Source organism: Corvus moneduloides, chromosome 3 (genome assembly GCF_009650955.1).
Source record: "Corvus moneduloides isolate bCorMon1 chromosome 3, bCorMon1.pri, whole genome shotgun sequence".
NCBI lineage: Eukaryota > Metazoa > Chordata > Aves > Passeriformes > Corvidae > Corvus > Corvus moneduloides.
In genome coordinates, this window is record NC_045478.1 from 93,255,383 (window position 1) to 93,263,374 (window position 7,992).

A 7,992-nucleotide genomic window follows, 5' to 3' on the forward strand; every position below is an offset into this window, starting at 1 on the left:
CAGCCTACATAATGATCTGCAATCCTGGCTCCACAGAAGTTCCCTAGAACTCCCTTCCTTCATATTTTGCTTTTAGTCAGATTGTTATATTTATGGTTGTTTCGTGCTTTGAACAGATTGTCAAAATTCATTTTGCTTTATGGTAAGTTGGGCAGCAAAGTCATCTTAATTTTTACAGCAAACCAATGTTGAATTCTTCACTTTATTTATAAGATCAATTGACACCATAGGTTTTTGGAACAGATGCAAATGTATAAAAAAATGAAAATTTAATTTTTATTTCTGTTTGCTTCATATGGATTAAAGCCACCTGTTAATTCTGCAATCACCAAACTGTTGAAAAACATGTCTAAATATAACCATTTTTTGTACCTTTCTGTGTGACTTGAATCAGAAATGGCAATAACTCCAGAAAGAACTTCTGGAGCAAAAAGATATTGTTAGTAAAATACAGAAAACAGCTTTTGGACTTGAGTGAATTTTAATGTTTAAACTTCTGATGTGTACTTGATTTCACTAGTTCTGCCACTTCTATTTCCTGTTATGATTTCGGTAGCACATGTTTTGGTTTGTTTGTAATTTTGGAGACTGTTTCTGTTGTGCAATATTATAAACTAAGCTGAAAACAACCGTATTTCTTAAAAACTTATGTTTTGATGGCTGCTCACTGCAGACCTCCAGTTCTCTTGATGCTTGACTACTGTTCTGTCCATCAGCCTGGTTGCACAGTCAGTGCCTTGCATAGACTGGCAGATAGAAATAGGCATAAGAAGTTTACTAATCTCCTCGTAGGTAGTTCACAATAAAAGGAGGTAGAGAGAGAGAAGTATTAGAAGAGGAAGAGGGATTGTGATGCATTTGTTTTGGCACGTGGGAAAAAAAATTGCTAGCAGCATAATGGCATTGTGCACTGACTCCTTTGTACATTTGTGTGTTTAGGCAGTTACAGTAGCCATAATTTAAGAACTATTGTCTTGCTGTTGTATAAACACTTCAGATGTTTGCTTGGCATCACCAGTTCTGGAGGTGTATAAAATGGAGAACTGTGTAGACATTGTGTTTCACATAAAAGCAAAATATTTGCTATAGATAAAGCTGCCTAGTAAGGAAATTAAAACCACATCCCAAAGAGCATACCATCAAGAATCTTACTTTAGAAACATGAATACATGCCAAGTATGGTTATGTATATTTGAAGTGAGAAAGAAATCCTGGAAGGTACCTATGTCATTCTGCCACTGTGCTTGGATAAATTTTTGTGATGTTCGGATTTGAGTGGTGTTTTAGAAATGCTGCTGTCTCCTGATTGGCTGGTGCATTCCATAATAGTCCTGATTATAATTAGCTCCTGAGCCTTTGCCACCTGGCACCCAGCCCTGTTGTGGGCCTGCCTGCTACAAGCCCAGTTCCAGCTAGGGAATCAAAAGTTAGAGTGCTGCGAACTATTTGTCACTTCAGTTTCTGTAATATCTTAGATGTGGAGAGAATGATACAACAATCATTTTCTCCTAATACAGGTGTCATAAAATGTCTGCTGTAGAGTCAATCTCCTGTTACCCCATAGTTATCCCAAAGCAGGAGCTGGGGTTATTCAGCTTTGCTGTGAGTGCTCATGTATCTTTAGCGTGGTGAGGAATGCTATGGAAGTGCCTGTGAATAAATAGACAACATGGTTCACCCAATGGAAATATGTTTTTAATGCATTATATATAGTAAAAATAGCAAAGAGGTTCAAATGTCTCGTGTCTGAGTTTAAAAGGAAAAAGCTACGCCTCAAACTTTGGCTTGAGGCCTATTAAAAGAATGGGCTTTCAGTAAATTTCCACACTTCTGCATTCAGTCCTTGTTCAGTGCAAGGCATAGAGATGCTGGAGGAGGGCATAAGTACAGGTTAAGGACCTAATGAGCAGTCACATGGAATATGACCTAAATACATACCCACTGTTGGAATTAATGTAACAATTTATTAATTTAAGTTCCTTTTGTTAATTAGTGCTAATGATATTAAATTAGGTAGGTCCTGACAAAAGGAATTTAGAAAGAAAACAATTATATATATTAAAAAAAAGACAGGTTGGCATCTTTGATTTTGTTCTGTCAGAAACAGCAAATTTTGAAAGTTTCGAAAGTTACGGTAAATACCTTCTGTACAGGAGGTGAAGTATTGGGAGTTACATGACCAAACCAGCTGGATGTGCCTGTGTGGTCACAGGAGGACAAATCCTCTCATCTGGCATCCAGAAGGTATTGTTGTAGGTGTTCAGTATTTTCAAAACAAGTTTTCATTGTGTCAAAACAAGTTTCAACAGGAACATAAAAATACAAAGGCACACTACATATGTACGTATGATCCATGCAAAAATACTTTGTGCTTCAGAAAGTGAATAATCAAGTGACATTGATAAAGCCTGGAGAAGCTCTTTTATAATTCTAATATGGCTATGCTGTTGAAATAATTTATGTAACAAGATTTTATTGCCAAGTGTCAGCATAATAATACCAGTCTGGAAGGAATAGGTCAAAAACCTCAAGAAGCCTCAGGCTATCCTTCACTCTGACCTACACCCTTCTTAATTCTTGTTTTCACCAAATTTAATTGGAAAAAGGGAGAACATTGCTGTTCTAGCTAATTTATGAAGATCAGTCATCTATGGAGTTGATGTTTTTCTGTCTGGATTCAGTGGAATTGAAGAATCTTGTAGATGTCTTGAAGCAGTTCTTCTAGGGTACAGCAGGAAAGAAATACAGGATGCAAAACGATGTAAATCCTAGAAGTACAATTCCTTTAAAAGAAATGAACAGCAGTTGGGATAAATGCCTGAGATTCTTGGTTGTATCTAATACAGCTGGACAGGATACAATTCAGTCCTTACTTCAGTCCCAGGATTATTCGAACAAACTCAATTTACCTGCTGGACAATTCAGACAATAGAGAACTACTGAGGAGAATGGGGTACTACCTACAGACCTTACTTCAGAAGACTTGGAAGGATTAAGTAGAACTATTCAGAAATCACCATGACTACAGGAGTGCCTGCCCAAGTCAGATCTATTAACTTGAAAAAGTTGAATAAAAGAACTCCTGTTTTCTTGTATGCCTTGCCTAGAATAGGAGAAAATGGATGTATTTGTCAAATACACTGGCTGCTATGATTTTGAATACACTAAGGGTCTATAATTAGAGCCATATATTTACAGAATTAAACCACAGTTGCAGTACTTACTAAAATATTTTGCAAGAATTAATTAAAATATTGAAGTAGTGGGTAATATTTAAGAATAAAGTTTGGTCTCAAAGCCAGTAGTAGGAAAAAAATCCAAATGCAATAACCTGAGTCTGCCTTCAGATGAGAAGGAACACAATGCATGTGCCTGATGCAGTGCAATAAGGTCTCTGTGTCTTTGTGAAAAGATGAAGATTGTGGCTCAAAAGCTTTAATTTGCCAGTAAGGTCACTGTGCCGGTAGCAGAAGTGTTGCTGTACTGCTGAGTCTGTTCCTGATGTGGAGCATCATGATTACATCATGCCCTTCATTTTCCTTGAAAGTCCCACATCTTGAGCTGAAACAAATAAAACATGAGTGCAAATAGGGCTAGCATGGTTGAATTTGAGATCAGCCTGCTGGAAAACTTGGCACTCATGAATTGAGGAGTTTAAGGGGAATCTATTTTGTGAATGACTTGGGAAGATGATTCATCACCCCATGATGATTGTCCGGGTCCCAGACATAAAAAGCAGAAATCTCATTGATACAACATTGTGTATATTTTTTTCCTCACAGAGTTTGAGTCTTGATGTTCTGCTCTGAATTTACCACGTGAAGATTTTAACAGAAGTAGAAACACCTAAACAAATGTTTTAACTTTATTACACTAGCAGTGGTAACTAGAACACAATTGTATAGTTGGCTATAGTACCAGTCCAGCAAAAGCAACAGCAGAAATCAAGTGTGTTAGGATGCTTTCACCATAAATACATAGGAAGTGTTGTTTGATGGGAGATTGCAGCTACATAATTTAAAATCTTTGCAGATTTTTAGCATAGATACGTGAAGGCAAAAGGTATTATCAAGTGGTCAATGCAGATTTTCTACCGACTGCATTTAAAAAACACAGCACTAAGTTGCCCTGGGTAAAAAATTGTACTATTAGAATGAAATTTCAAAAAAGCATGTGAGTTCTGAGTCAAGTATGTTTTAAGCACAGCAAACCCACACCATGGGATTTAGACATGTATGGGCTTCTGGAGACCTTGTACCACACTCAGTGCTTCATATCACTAGAAAATAGTAAGCAGCAGGTGAGCCAATTCTACCTTCTTTTAGACACTTACCACTTGCAATAATAGCAAGACTTTCTTTCCACTGGATAATAAGGTGAAGGAAAGAGAAGTGCTTTACTCTCAACAGATGTCCTTGAGCGTAGCACCTGGAATTCATTGTACTGTGCCAAGTGGTTAACTACAGCAAAATGTATTGTTTTCTAGAGTTTTGAAGAAAAATTTCCATAGAAACCTCGTAACTTATTACCTTGAACTTGGAAAATGACCATTTGAGGGAACAAAAACGAGTAGACAAAAAACAATGGAGTCTTACAGTAAGAAGCTCAAGTGTGTGTAAGTGTGTGAAGATTGGCACCCACTCTAGGCTGAAAAGAAAGCAACTCTTTAAACTGTTTAAGCTGAGATCTAAACCATTACGAGAAGGATGCAACACTCAATGTGTGTTTTACTTTACGTGAGTGTTCATTGTACTCAACACTCACGTAAAAAGTATCTGTGGACTTTGTACAAATTAGTTTCTCTGTACTTAAAGGAGAATTTATGCAGGTCTTCTGAGCTTGGTGTGAGGTCAGTGTGATACAGACCTACCAAGAACATGGTAGATGAAAGCAGGAGAAAGAAGGATCTCCCATCTTTCCCAGAAATGAGAAAAGGCATTGGTCAAAAGCTGATTTCTGCCATTTGACACAGCCTTCAGAGACCACAGGTCAAGTTAGCTTTCTTCATCTTCAGTGTAATTCAGCAGGTACCCAAATTACTGTTGTTGGGTTTTTTAATAGCAGTTCTCCAGAGCTGAAATACATATCTAGTGTATATAAAAGTAATAATTTCAAAATAGTTTGGAGATAGCTTGAGAATATCGTGTGACAAAGTTTCTGAAAAAAAATTTCAGATATTTTTATATGAATTCCTGTGGTATAGCACACATCATAGTTATTGAGGGTATAAATTCATGTGAATGTGTTAATGTGAATAGGGTATGAGGAATGCATCTTTTTCCAAAGTTCGTGTTTATATTCAATGTTTCTCTGTGCCTGAATGTACAAGATGCTGGAGTGTGAGTGTTGTCTCTTGATATAAAGTCTTTCTATAAGGAATAGCATTCCATGTGAAAGAGTCCTTTACCATGCAGTCTATAGCAGAGTATTGTCCTTCAAAAAAGTTTATATCGCTCTTAAAGTTATTTCATGTCGTCTGTTGTGACATAATAGTTCGTGTCAAGGTCCTATTTGGGCAGAAACATGTACACTTCGACTTCAATGCCAGATGGTTGATAGATGGAACTTACTCAGAAGGTGATTGGTGCTTCTTTTCCTCCTTACTGGTAATCTCTGCAGAGGAGAAAAAATCTTGTAATTTCCATTTCACAGGAAAATCGGGTGTTTTAACACATGGTTTTGTCCCAAACTTCGGATGAAAAGAAAAAATTTAGAAAAAATTTTCCAGTGTTCATTAAGGAGTTTCATTTACCTTCTCCTACTTCTCCCTCCTTCCTCCTCAATCTACTAAGTGTGCTGTAGCTGATACAGTCCGATCAAGTATACTGAACTTGTGGATCTCTTAGCAGGGCCTATTTTGTTTTGGTTTGGGGGGGTTAAGGGAGCGGTGTTAATTTTTTTTTTTTTTTTTGTGTATGTGTGATGAACCGTAATTATCTCCGGTTTTGTTTCATCTGAAATATCTAAGGTGTGTGGGAGAGGGACAGAAATGGAGGAACATAACCTGAGTACACTTGTGGCACTGCATTTGCTTCAGTCTGGAGAAGACCAAAATGATAAGGGCAACTTTAAGCATGTACTTTGAGGTATAAAAAGAAAACAAATAGGCACTTAAAATGATGAAGTACCAAAGGAATTTTTGTAGTGTATGCAACATCGCCAAGAGGTTTATATGAGCTACCAATGAAATAACATCCTCTTTGAAACAGTACGTCTGATCAGAATGTAGGGGGGTGTTGGACTTAGTTTTGCAGCAAAGGATACAAGCTCTACTGCAGGAATCAGTGAAAAGAAAGGATGCAAGTGTAGATAAAGTTGGTGTGGGAGGGTGTTTGTGGTATCAGAAGCATTCGTTCTGGAATTTACCTAACAGAAAAGGCATATATAATTGCTGCATATAATGCAGTAAGTGTGGGTTTAATACAAAGTACAGACATGCTATAAAGGAAAAGAAATAAAATGTAGGAAAATAATTCTGATTGTATCCCATTTAATAATTAAGAATTTTTCCAGTTTTAGAAGGGGAGGTTTTAAGTAACATTTATCAAGTCAGTTAAGATCATGTGAATGGAAGAGAGTCTGCAGAGAAGCTGTCAAAGGGGAAGGGAGAAGCTATTTAAAATAAGCAGAGAAGCATGATTAAATGTAAGGACAGATAAAGCAAGAAAAAGTAAAAGATACCCTGACATTGGCAACATGCAGGTGATACTTCTTGAGCTAGCAAAATACATAGAATTGACCAGGACTTACAAAAGCTGCAATTTCAAAGGTATGGTAGAAAAAACACAGATACAGAAATGGCACTCAGCTGTTGAGATCAGGGGACAGGCAGACCTTCTCAGCTGGTTTATGTATGAGTGTGTGCCAGCATGAACAATCACTTTTGCGGGCATGATGATGAAGGTTGTTTTCTGAACTTTGCTTCAATAAACCAGAGTGTGTTCTGTAAATACACAGCACAATCTTGTATGCTATAAAATGTGTGTGTGTGCTGGTTGTCCTCTTTCTGGTTTCCATTTCTGGGATCAGCTCCTCAGTCCAGAAATGCTTTTACTTTCCTTTGCTCTTTTAACCTTTGGACAGCATCTCATGTGTGTTTACAGCTTGTGCACAAAAGCTGACTGCAGCTATCTGTTAATTAATTTGCCAGGCACAACCTCACAAAGAGAGAGGAGCGTTCTCTTTGTGGTCTTGCAACGTTTTTAGGTGTGAGGAAGTATGATTGTTGTTCGGTGATTGCCAAAGCTTCTACTGCAGTTATGAAACACATTATGATTGTGAAGCTGCTTGGTGTGTGTTTCATTCAGGAGGTAAAGCAGCAGAGAGATCAGGAATCTAATAAATGACATTGCAGCTATTCTCACTTTAGATTTCTTCTTGGTGAGCAGAACAGGAGAGAAATTTATAGAGACCAGTGATACAAATAGAAAACAAAATTTTTAAAAAAAGGGAAAGTGAAAGTTCGGTGCAAAACGCAGTAGGCAGAAACCAAAGGCAAAATGATGAAGCAACTTCTACAATAACTGGCAAACAAAGGGCATCCCTGGGACATCTAAAATACATTTATTACATGGTTGAGTGTCTCAGGACAAAAAACTCAAAGGTACAGTTCTAACTCAGTTTTGGATATATAGGATTAACTATATGAGTGACTTGATCCTTTGTAAAGAAGATAGACTAAGATCCAAAATATACAAAGCACACTTCAGAAAAGGACATTATCCTATAAATTTTGAAGTTTACTAAAAGGAATTACAGTTCATCCAATGTTGCTAGTATTATCTTATGTAAACTGCTGCCGTCAGCAGTGACAGTGTCAAGGTTTCTCTTAGGAGACAGATCAAGAGCTTATCTCCTGCACGTATTCTGACTTCACTGTTTTCCTGCTCCATTGCCTTGTCTGTCTTTGGGCCTTTCATACCATGTGTGAAGCCTTTTCCACACAGGGGAAGTAGGAAACGTGGGAAACATCAAGTGCTTCAATTCATGCTT

The 7,992-nt window shown here is 37.4% G+C and overlaps 1 protein-coding gene across 2 annotated transcripts in view; it reads left to right on the forward strand.

Moving 5' to 3' along the window:
- BABAM2 (BRISC and BRCA1 A complex member 2) overlaps window positions 1-7,992 on the forward strand; it is a 173,198-nt gene that overhangs the window by 152,960 nt on the left and 12,246 nt on the right. The gene's annotated exons all lie outside the window — the stretch shown is intronic.